Source organism: Enhydra lutris, unplaced genomic scaffold (assembly GCF_002288905.1).
Source record: "Enhydra lutris kenyoni isolate GAN:26980312 unplaced genomic scaffold, ASM228890v2 scaffoldscaffold74, whole genome shotgun sequence".
In the NCBI taxonomy this organism is placed as follows: Eukaryota; Metazoa; Chordata; class Mammalia; order Carnivora; family Mustelidae; genus Enhydra; species Enhydra lutris.
In genome coordinates this window covers 1,169,982-1,182,502 of record NW_019154158.1, presented here as the reverse complement: position 1 = coordinate 1,182,502, position 12,521 = coordinate 1,169,982, and the positions used below count along the sequence as shown (strand labels likewise).

At 37.1% G+C, this 12,521-nt stretch overlaps 1 protein-coding gene and 1 pseudogene across 1 annotated transcript in view; both read right to left on the bottom strand.

The window, feature by feature from the left end:
- The window catches only part of LOC111160217 (family with sequence similarity 19 member A2, C-C motif chemokine like), a 477,542-nt gene that overhangs the window by 120,460 nt on the left and 344,561 nt on the right, over positions 1 to 12,521 (bottom strand). The window lies entirely within an intron of this gene.
- Positions 3,449 to 3,823, bottom strand: LOC111160218 (annotated as a pseudogene).

Sequence of the window (12,521 nt, the reverse complement as noted above, 5' to 3'; positions counted from 1 at the left end):
CAACATAGATCTACCAAAGTGATAGGATTTACAGTGTAACTAACTTTATTTATGTAATTCTACATAGTAGTAATATGTGTAGCAGTAGTAACTAATTATAAAATTAAAAAATGCTTTACCAAAATAACCAATTTTGAAAAATAAGTATCTAAATTATTTGTTGTGACCAACAACAAATAATGGCTAATTTGTGTGTGACCAAGTTGCTTTCGGTCAGATCACATGCTACCGTTTCATGGATTAACCAAAAACACAGTTATCCAAAAAAATTTTTTAAACCGCATGCACTAAGTTTAAGTAATCAAATTGATTTCAATCAAATCTTGGACCTCACTAATAGTAGCTCTCAACAAAAAATGTCAGAAGTTTAATTAAAGAGAATTAATAGTGATTCCTCTGAGCTCTGAGTAATATGTAAACTTTTGAATAGCTGTCTAATGACTCCACATGGACAGTGTGATTCTGAATATGAATATATTCTTGAATAAATTAATATTGTTCTTGTTTCTTTTCCCGATTATAATTTCAAATTAAACTTACTCAAATGTCTTGTCACATCGGTAAGATATTTGTGGATATTAATTAATTCTACTTAAAAGAAAAATTGGTCTCATGATACATTTCGTTCCTGAGCTGTTTGTTTGATACCTAATGTTTTTACAAGGAGATGGGAATTTAATAGGGATAGACTAAAGTTTAGCATCATCCTTACCCAAATCTGTATTATACCCAAATCTGCCATTAGTTTGGCTTGAGACATGACCTTGCAAATGCCAAGGAGTCAAAAGCCTACTTCAATGCCATTTCTGGCCTCATTGAACTTGTATGTGATCAATGATCATGTAATGGGTAGATTACCATTTCTAATCACAATATTAGTATAAATCAAAGACAAATCATTTCAATCCACTGTTACTATGTGAATATGTAACTTGGAGGAAGTCTCCTTTTGTGTTTCTTATTTAAAATAATTTCAGACACTAATGCAAATGTATTTTTCTAAGAGTAAAATGCTGTAACAATTTATATTGAATAATGAAAGCTGCTAATTTTATGTTGAAAATGATTTAAGAAATCCAAAGAGTTAAACAAACAGGAAAATACATGTGATTAATAAATATCAAGGAAAAATACATTAGCTAGATATTTTAGAAAGAACTTATCTTCTTGATCCAAAAGTTTTTATGAAATGTAGATAATAATCATCATCATCATCTGAGTAATAAGGTAGAATAGTATGGATGATAACATCATTCTAATCTCTCTAGAATTATTTAGCATATAAACACTGATACCATTAAAAAAACTGTAATTACTTCCAGTCATCTTCCATCCAAACATAAATAACACAATGTACAAAAAAGAAGAAAGTCTGAGAGGAAAATGTAGTACTCTAAAATACCTTGTTCCTCCACTCTACTTCGGTTCATGTTCTAACAAAAATAGAGTTCAAAAACTTTCACAAGCACAATTTAAAAAAAAAAATCAAAACAACACAATCCAACCATGTATTTATTGCAACTGATTGCTATGAATAAAATGCTTGTTTAGCTGTAAAAATAAAGTTTAGCTGAATAAAAACTTGTTTTTATGTCCAGTAGAAGTACACTGGGTACGTAACGTATTTGGCCCACAGAAGCCAAAGCCAAAGTCATATTTCACAATCACAGAATTAAATTCTGAGGTATGTTCATAAATCTAAAGTTTTATATTGCATAAAACAGTTGACACTCACTTATTATAAAGTTAAGATCCTTCTACTGCATGTGAAGTGGACCATGAAGATTTCTGTATGGTCTCAGTATGCATCACTAGATAATGAAGTCTTTTGTGAACAAAGAAGGAGGAAAAAAAGAACACCATCTTTGTAGACGAACTGATTTAGTTTTGAATCATTGAGTGACACTAGACAAAAGATCTGAACTAGTTGAACCCTTTGGATAATAACATGTACTTTGCAGGAGTGAAAGGATTTGAATGGATCCCATCTGTAAAGACCCTAACTCAGTGCTTGGTCTGTACAGATCTGCAACAATTGGTACTTTTCACTTTCTTCTTCCCCTGGCCTGTCCTCAATGTTTGGAATTGCTGTCAATGTCAGTTTATGAGCCGTATAGAAAAATAGGAACATAGAAATTTGGAAATGAAGGGAATTTTGAGAACATCTACTTTGTTGTTTTCAATTTTTTTAGCAGCAAAATATAATCCCAAATGGGACCCCAGTATAAAACTGATCAACTCAGAGCTGCTGTGGTTGAAGCAGAGATGGAAGGCCCTGAATCCACATTTACCCTGACCAGAGCAGATTCTGGATCACACCATCCCACAGAATTCCAGACTATTGCAATGGAATAGGAAATCAGAAAGCAAGGGGGCTTCTGAGTGGTGTTTGCCGGCAACTGGTTTTCCTCCAAATTGTGTGCCCTTGCTCAGGTCACTTAATCTCTTTGGTTCAACTCTTTGGGTTATTATTATTACTATTATTATTATCATTATTATTATTTGAAAATAAGAAGTTTGAAATATTCCAGGTAAGTCTAATCCAGTCCATCTCTTCTCTTTCTTTTAGCACCAAACTTAGAGAAATCTATATAAATAGTTTTATCAAAAGTTGTCACTTGTGGCAAATTGTATTTTCAAAGATGGTAGTCATGAAATTTACCTTCCCACATGCCCTTTTGCACTGTGGTCTTGCCACTTGCCAATAAAGAGATGTAATCACTTACCCTACCCCCAACTTTTGAGTCTAATTATCCTCCCTCATCTGCACTGGTCATAGTTAATTGCTTGTACCCAACACCATGCAACAACACAATGACACTGTGTGATTTCCCAAGCTGGATCAGAAAGGCTATGCAATTTATATCTGCTTCTCTTGGAAAGCTCACCTACTAGATGTTCCCACTCTGGACACTTCCTCTCAGAGACAACCCCAGCACCAACCTGGATTAGCCTGTAGGTGCCCTGGTCAATAGTCCCAGCCAAGTCCCATCTCCAAGCTATGCCAGACCAGGCACCAGATAAGTGAACAAAGCCTCCAGATGATTCCAGCCCCAGTCCCTAAGTCACTTGAAGTCAATGGAGTGTTCCCAACCCAAAACCCAAATAAGCCCCATTGTGCCATGTCCAAATTCCTAATCCAAAGAATCCATGAGCATATGGAAATTATCTTTTTGCCACTAAGTTTGAGATGGCTGATTATGCAGCAACAGATAACCAGAACATACATAGCTTTATTATTTACTGAACCTGATGTCTTCTGCACATTTTTCATATCCTTAAATCTTGCAAGCACCAGTCTTTAAACCTCCATCCTACCTTCACATTCCTAACATATTGCATTCTTTTTTTTTTTTTTTCCAGTCAATGAAGGGGAAATTTTATTGAGGACCCAGACCCCTGGGGCTTGGGCAGGAGGCCACCCTGCAGAAGAGGCAGTGGAGGAGCCTTATTTAACCTTCTTTTTGGGGCACAGGTTGTTGGTGTGGCAGCACTTCTTGGGGCAGTTGACAGTGTGGGGGTGTAGGCGAGCACAACACTTGCAGGAGATCATCTTGTCACAGTTGTATTTCTGGGCCAGCACATGGAGGGAAGGCTCAATGATGCCACCCCAGAGCCAAGACACCAAGTACAGGGTAGACTCTTCCTGGATATTGTAGTCTGACAGAGTGTGGCCATCTTCCAGCTGTTTGCCCACAAAAATCAGACGCTGCAGGTCAGGTGGGATGCCTTCCTTGTCTTGGATTTTGACTTTGACATTATCAGTGGGCTCGACCTAGAGGGTGATGGTCTTACCCATCAGGGTCTTCACAAAAATCTGCATCTCTGTGTCTGTTGGCATGAATTCGCAAGGCTGCCACCACCAAACCCCTCGGCCACCTCATTGAAGAGAAAGTGAAATACTGCATTCTGATTCCCTACCTCATCTTTTTCGTGGTTCATTTCCTCTAACAAACTCTTGAAAGAAGGCAGTCTTAGAGGTTATTTCTTTAGTCCTCTTCCCTACTATGTCCTCTTGATTAGCTCATCCACTACTAGGGCTTAAGTTATCACTTCATTTATTCATTAATCATTCAATAAATATTTATTGTGTACCTAGAAGGTATGTCAGACACTGTTCTAAAACTGAACATATATAGCTGAACACCAAACAGATAATATCCTTCCTCTGATGACACATAAGTTCTAGTAAAAATAGAAAATAAATTGGCATACAATAACATAATAGTCCAAGCAGAAACAAGTGATATGAAGAAATATAAAGCAGGTTGAAAGGACAGAGAGGTACTATTTTTATATAGAGTGGTAATGGAAGACATTTTTAATAGGATGTATTTAATCACAGACCTACATAAAATGAGGAATCCAGTCTTATTCATATTGAGAGATCATTCCAGGAAGAGGTCTATGACCAGAGTGTTCAAAAATAACAAGAAGGCAGGAATAGCTGGAGTAGAGTGAGGAAGTAGGACAGTGGCAGAAGATGTAACTAGAGTTATCCAGGAAGCAGACTATATGAGATCTTTTGGCTATCACAAAGGCTTTAGATTTTATTCTGAGTAAGATGATGTGTGAAACATTAAATATGTTCATGAATCTCCAGCTTCTCTCTCCTTTTTGGGTCACAGAAAATATTCTTCTCAGTTGGGCAAGACCTTTTGACTAGGTGTGGCCAATGAAATATGAGTGAGAGCAACAGGTTATATTTCAGCTGAGACAAGAAAAATGTCATGCAGGATCCTTTGAGCCTCTCTTTTCACCTGCCTAAGCCACTAAGGTGGCTACAAGTTCCAGGTGGTGGAACTACAAGGTAAAGTCTCTGTTAGCTTGGGTCCCTGAGGAACTATTGGGAAAAGAGATCACTATTCCAGTCCCCAGCCAGACATACAGTGGACATGGTATATGAGTGACAATATTTGGCAGGGGCAAGGGTCTCATCACTGGGATGTATTTCTGTAGTATAATCTGGCCTACCCTATGGATGGAAGGTGCAGGAGGGCTTGAGGGGTAACTCGGTTTATATTCCAAAAAGCTCATATCAGCCACTGTGTGGAGAACAGACTATAGGGCAAAAGAATGAAATCAGAGAGACTAGTGAGAGTCAATGGCTATAGTCCGTGAGAGAGATGATAGTGATGTGGATTAAGGTGGTAACTAAGATGACTATTGTCCAAATTAGGTCACCTTTTAGAGGAAAAGGGAATGCTATTAACCATCATGAACTAAGAATGCCTTGGGAAAATCAAATGGTAGCTATACAGGTAATGAAAACTTAAGAATATAAGAATATATTTTGAAGATGTCAACAGGACATGCTGATGAATTGAAAGTTGAATGTGAGAGAAAGAGAAGTGTCAAGGATCATTCCAAGAATCTTAGCAACTGGAGAATGGAGACGGGGAAGACTGAGAAAAGAGTAGATTTGGGGCAAGAGTTGGGAAGTCGAACTATGATATTAGAAAAATTAGGTTTGAGATGCATGTTAGATATAAATGGGAGCTGTCACTTAAAGAGTTGGATCTATAACTATGTAAATAAGGGGGAAAGTTGGGGCTAGATAAAAAATTTTTTGGAAGTCATGAGTATATAAATACTATTCAGAGCCACGGGACAGGCTGACCACATTGTGGGAGTATAGACAAACAAAAGAGGAGATCCAAGTACTGAGTGAGAAAGATGAGGAGGATTCTTCAAGGAAATGGAGAAAAGATGGCAAGGGAAGTTAGAGGAGAACCAAGAAAGAAAGGGTATCCAAGAAAAATAAATAAGGAAACATCTTAATAGAACATGTGCTCTGTGTCAATATCTGCTGTAATGTCCAATAAAGTGAGTGTTGGGAATATACTATCAGTTTTAGCAACATGAAGATCCTTGGTGACCTTGACAAGAGCAGATTTAAAAGACTGATGGGAACCAAGACCTGAATGAAGTGGTTGAAAGAGAAAACAGAAAGATAAAAGGTAGAGCCAGCACATTCAAACTCCTTGAAGGAATTTTGCTCTAATTTGGAGCGAATAAATGAAGCAGCACTTGAACGTGGGATTTGGAGAAATAAATGTGTTTTTATGTTAATAAGAATGATCCAATAGAGAGGAAATAGTTGATGATGCAAGGGAGAAAAATAAAAAATAACAAAGACGACCTTGAGTTAGTAAGAGAGGATTTATCTAGTATTTATATGCAGAGAGTTAGGGATTCTCTGGTCCTTGGATATTCATCTCCTCTAGCAGAAGAGAAAAAATTGTTTTTTATTTTCTGGAGAGAAAAAAACAAAACAAAACAAAGTCAACACCTAAAGATCAAGAGGTAAGAAGATGAAGACCATTCAGAAAGAAAGAGAAATTGTGAAATAGTTGTATTAGTAGACAGGTGAATTAACTATGGCAGCCTGGTTGCATAGTAGATTCACTTGGGGGAATCTTTACTTCCTATCAACACCGACACTCCACCCCAGAACAATTATATCAGATCTTCTGGGATTGGGACCAGGGCATAGTTGATGTTTATGAGCCAACAATGAGATTAATTACAACTATGTCTTAATTAATTTCATAACCATGAATTTAAAGGCAGCATGGTTCTTCCTACCTACCCTCCATAGGTGTTCAAATTTATATTCCTGATTCTCAGGCAAGAACATCACTCTTAATATCTCCTCAATCTTCAGTGAATCTCTATCACCTATCCAGTAAAGTCACATCCCTCTGGCATAGCACAAGATCCTTTATATAATAACCCAAACTACCTTTTTGAATTTGTCTTCATCTATAGAGTTCCAGAACTCTCTTACTCAAATAAACTGGGGTGACTCATTACAAACATCACACAAACCTCCACACTTCCTTGGATTTCATTATGCTGTTGTTCTCCACCCACAGCTCCAACTTCAATGATCTCAAACTGGGCTGTGCATCAGAATAATTGGGAGAGGTCTAAAATACACATGATATAGCCCTGCTGCAAGATCTAGGGTCAAGCCTAGAGATTCTCCATTATTAGTAAATTTCCCATGTGATTCTTACACAGCCAAGGTTGGTCCCTACACCAAGGATGGAAATCGCTGCACTTACTGAAGCCGTTAAAATTCTGCTTATCCTTCAAGACCCAGAGATATCCCTTTACCATAATCCCTTCTCGCTGAAATTTATTGCTCCCTTTTCTCACTTACACTGTTTATTTCACATGCCAAACACAGATCTAAATACTTTCATACACATTATCTCACTTGAGTCTCACAAGCACCATGAATCAACATAGCTTAGATATGGCTTTTGCCCTATTTCATCATTTTGCTCCTGGGTCCAACTGTGGACATGTGTCTATATTCCAGAGATCTGCTGCTTCTTCTTACTCAAAAGAAATGAGAATTTGGCCACATGAGCAGGAAATCAGTAAGATCAATAGCATCGGGCTGTCTGGTGCTGTGGGATGCTACTGGATTCCTTACTGCACATTAGCTCTTATTTCTGCTATGAATAAACCCTCTGATTCACAATATTGACCTCAGCCTGACCCAATGACATTGGCTTCTGCAGAGGGAAATCTGGCAGACTGACAGGGCCTTCCGGCCAGTCTGCAGCTCCATTTGCAACAGAGCACACCCGCAGGTGATAAGTCTCTTTACGGTTGTGTACTGACCCAGTGTACGGGGATTTGTACAATGTTTTGCCAAGAAGTCAGTACATGTTTTTCCACGTCCCTTCCTGGGAAGACATCAACTCATGGGGGACTGTCCTAATTAGATCACTTCAAACCATGCACAAACCCTGCAGATAAGAATGAGTGGGAAAGGGATGCCTGCATGGCTCAGTGAGTTAAGCCTCTGCCTTCAGCCCAGGTCATGATCTCAGGGTCCTGGGATCAAGCTCTGCTTGATGGGGAGCCTGCTTCCTCCCTGCTGCTCTCTCTGCCTACTTGTCATCTCTCTCTCTCTATCAAATAAATAAATAAAATATTTTAAAAACATAAGTGGAAAAAACTGCAAGAACTATCTAGCTTTAAAACTGTACCAACAGTTGATTTAATCATTTGACTGTTCTTTCTGGATGAAATGACAGCCATTTCTCTCTATTATCATTCTCTATTCAATAAAATCAATAATACTGGGCGCCTGGGTGGCTCAGTGGGTTAAGCCGCTGCCTTCGGCTCAGGTCATGATCCCAGGTCCTGGGTTCGAGCCCCACATCGGGCTTTCTGCTCAGCAGGGAGCCTGCTTCCTCCTCTCTCTCTGCCTGCCTCTCTGCCTACTTGTGATTTCTCTCTGTCAAATAAATAAATAAAATCTTTAAAAAAAAAAATAAATAAATAAATAAATAAATAAAATCAATAATACTATGTAACTTATTGAAGCCACAGCAATTATTCCTTACGTCAAATCATGTAATTTATTTCTGTCATGGTTCTAGTCACTCCAAACTTAATTTTTGGAACACAATCTTTTTTTTTTCCTGTCACTTTGTTAATTTTTCTTTCTCTGTGACTGTGATCCTCCATAATTGCTTTTGTTGTCTCAGCTGCACTGTTTTGACTGTTTTCTGCATTTCTAACTAAATGCTAATCCATTTCCTCCCTTTGCCTGAGGAAAAAAAATCAATTCTACCCCCAAACGACTTTCTTCTTCTGACTATAAAGTAATACATAAAACCTGTGAACAGGTCTCAAAAAGAAAATTAAAATTACACACAATCTAGACAAGCCACTGTTAACAGTAATGTTTTTCATTCTAGGCTTTGATCTATACAGATTTAAAAACTGTTTGTCAGAATTAGAATAATGTTATATACAGTTTTCACTGTAATTTAAAATATATACATATGATCATTTTCCATGTTCTTTGAAAAAAAGACTTTAGTAAATTAAAAAACAAATTATTTTCAATGATGGTATAATATTTTACCAGATGCTACCACAATTAATTTATGTTTATACCATTGCATATTTAGGATATTTTCCATCTTTTATAAACAGTGCTTCAGTGAGTAAGCCTATAGCTATTTTTAAACTGTCAAAAAAACTTTCAATAAACATTTTTAAACACAGATCTCTGCCACAGGTCTGAATTTCTCCTAATAGATCTCTGCCAGAGGTCTGAATTTTTCCTAAGACAGATTTACAGGAGTGAAATATTACTGAATGAAAGAGCACAAACATTCTATTTCCTTTCTTCATTCAGTCTAAAACAGGTAAACACCTATTAAGTGCCAGACCCTGTAACAGGCTCAAGAAATAGAGCTATGGACAAGATGGGGCACCCCTCCTGAAGGGGTCCACAGTTCAGTAGGAGACAGAGTCAACTGAAGGACTGCACTTAGCATCTTCAGTACTGAAATAATAGTAAGTACAATAGATGTTCCCTTAACTCACTTCCACTTAGACAACTCTGGATTATCTGGTGTCATGCCTTCCTAGCCTCTGGTAAATGGGTTCATCAACACCAAGTGTGCATAGTCTTAGTTTATGGCTACTTGTTCCTACTGGTTAAATTGAGTACCTATCAGAAATCACTTGCAGGTGTCCCCAAACACATACCAGTCATACATGCCACTGCATTTCTGTCATTTAATTAACTAATATAAAAGCTGATGCTATATGAATGTGAAAAGTTGTGTAAGATTCAAGAAAGACAAGTTACTAAAAATGTATTTCTGAGGAGTTAGGTGTGAGTGAAAGAAATTTTTCAAAGATTAGTGAAGATAATATCTAGAAAGATTCCACAGACAGATTATTTTGCAAATGCTTTAGATTCTTGAATCCTGACCTGGAAATTTAGAAGATACACTGAGTGTTGTTTACTCAGGGAAGATAAGGGAAAACTCTATTTAGAGAACCCATCTCAAAGAAAAGGCCTTAGTCCTCTCTAAAAGTTGGGCGAATTAATATGGATTTTTGCCATTTTTAAATTTTATAATTTCCTCCTTAAGCCAGCTGTTGGGCTAACTAACCACTGCTGGGCTCAGTGACACTGAATAAATAAACTATTCCTTAACAAAAATGAAGTTCTTACAAAATAGCACCAAATAGCTTCTTGGAAATTTATTCTAATTATATTCCTCAAAACTGGTTTAAAAGTGCCTTTTACCATAATTAACTACCATTAAATATTCAGAATCTTTGCTAACTGTATATATATAATATACAGTATATACATAACATATAGTTACAATTATTATTATATTATTGTATTATATATATCACTGTTATTCTTCTAACAAAGTAACAGTTAATGAAACCAATTTCTGTATATTTATATGTTTACTGGGGATTTGTATTCCGTTCTTTGTGAACTTCCTACTAATCCGTACAAGTGTATGCAGGGTTTTTTTTTTCCCCCCTTATTGACTTATAAGAGATTCTTAATATATTAAGCTATTCCTCCTTAGGTCATAAATATTGTTGAAGTCTGTTTCATGTATTTAAAGTTTATTTGTGTTTGTTTTTTTTTTACTGACCAGAGTTTTCACTGTGCACGTAGTCAAACCCATTATTTTTTATCTTTCATGTCTAAACTTCCTCTACCTTATCTGTATCTTGTGAGTTATATAACTATGAACAGATTTTATAGGGACAGCAAGCAATATTCTTTTTTTTTTTTTTTTTTTTTTTAGTTGGGGAGGGACGGAGAAGAGAGAAAAAAAGAATCTTAGGCAGACTCCATGCCTAGCATCAAGCTTGATGTGAGGCTTGATCTCACGATCCTGAGATCATGAGCTGAGCCAAAATCAGGAGTCAGACACTTAACCAACTGAGCCATCCAGGTGCCCAGGGATGGCAACCAATATCTCAGAGTCATTTAATTTTTTTTCTTTTATAACTATTTGAGTTTTCAACAATCAAAGATTACGTGGTATACCTTCTTATGTCCACATGAGATTCCTTCTCCAATCTTTAGCAACCTCCTTTCAAGGATAAAAATGAATGTTGTTCTTTATTCACATCATAATGTTAACCTATTGGTGCTACCTTAACAGTTGCATAAATTGCAAAGAACTTCTGGTACACAGCAATAGTATTTAAATATGAGCCATACTCTTGATATAGATGGTGTGTATATTATATGAAATCCACTAATATTCCTGTGACTATTTGGAATCATTGGGCACGTCCTTTCTAATACATCACTTGTATGTCTGATTTGCTAGGTTTGAAATTTTGCGACTCAGTCCAGGAATTCATTCCTATATTCAATAACTCCTAATTAGACATGTACTTTTATAAAGCAAGACTTTGTGCTAATTGCTGAAAATAACACAGAACAAATAGACATGGTTGCTGCATTCCTGAAGCTTGCATTTTAGTGGGGAGGAGAGATGGTAAACAAATTAAGCCAATAAAAAAGTAATTATAATTTTAATAGGCATATGAAAAAGTGAAAAGTGTTTCACGAGCCTGTAATTAGGGTTCTTTGAGGAAATGATATCAGAAACGAGCACTGAAGGATTGGAAATAATTAGCCAGTGGAGTAGACAACCCTGGGGTTGTCTGGGTGGCTCACAAAATCTGGAAAAGTAGCCTGTGCTGCCACGTCTGTTTTACCTGAGTTTAGCTCACAACCTGAGCTGACTAAAGCAGGCACAGACACTTGACCTAAGGTAAGCCTATTCTGGGGACTAAACCTAAGAGAAGAAAACCAATGCCTCACAGCTTGTAGAATAGTCAACAGAGGCAGGAGACTCCACACACAGGTGTGGCTCTCTGTTCTTCACCCATAAAGAAGTTGTGGGAGAAGAAAATACAGTCTGTATCAGAGAGGGAAGGGCAGGCTAGCAGGTGGGTCAGACAGGTGAATACAGGCAGCAATTAAATTCTTAGGTCAATTGTTCCCAAGGCCCAATGACCCTACTCTTCATATAGTCTTGTGAGATACTGTAGCATGCTTCCAATGAATCCTTTTTCCAAAGCTTATTGCATATGAATTTCTGTAACTTTCAACCCAAAGCATGCTAATTCACATAAGCAGGTAAAAGGGGGCAGTATATTCCAGACAGAGAATACAACAACTGCCAAGGCTCAAGGCAGACAGGTGACTGACACATAGAAAAAAAAATCCTTCAAGATGGAAATAAAAACTATCTGAGATGACAGTAGTCAGGTAGGAAGAGCTGGAATCATTTGGGGCCTAATGGGCCATGCACAGGATTTGGGATGTAACTTACAAGCAATTGTTATATTATTCCTACTGATGCAGAAAGAGAAGCAAACATACAAACAAAAATCAAATTAACAATTGAAAATATCTATTCTTCCCAGACATTTTTAAATAGATTCAGCGTACATTTTTTGAGAATCTATTATATAGCAGGTGATACAAAATTGCATCAGGGAGCGGGGACAACAGGGAGAAGGATAGGCATTGGATTTCCCAGAAAACATTACATAAAAGTACATTTTCCAATAGTTTAGAAGAAAGAGAAAGTTTGTATAGATTAAGAAGAGTAACTTTAGAACAGTGATTCCCAACTGGGAGAAATCCACCTCTCACCCTCCAAGGACACTAGGCAATGTGTGAATACATTTTTTGGTTG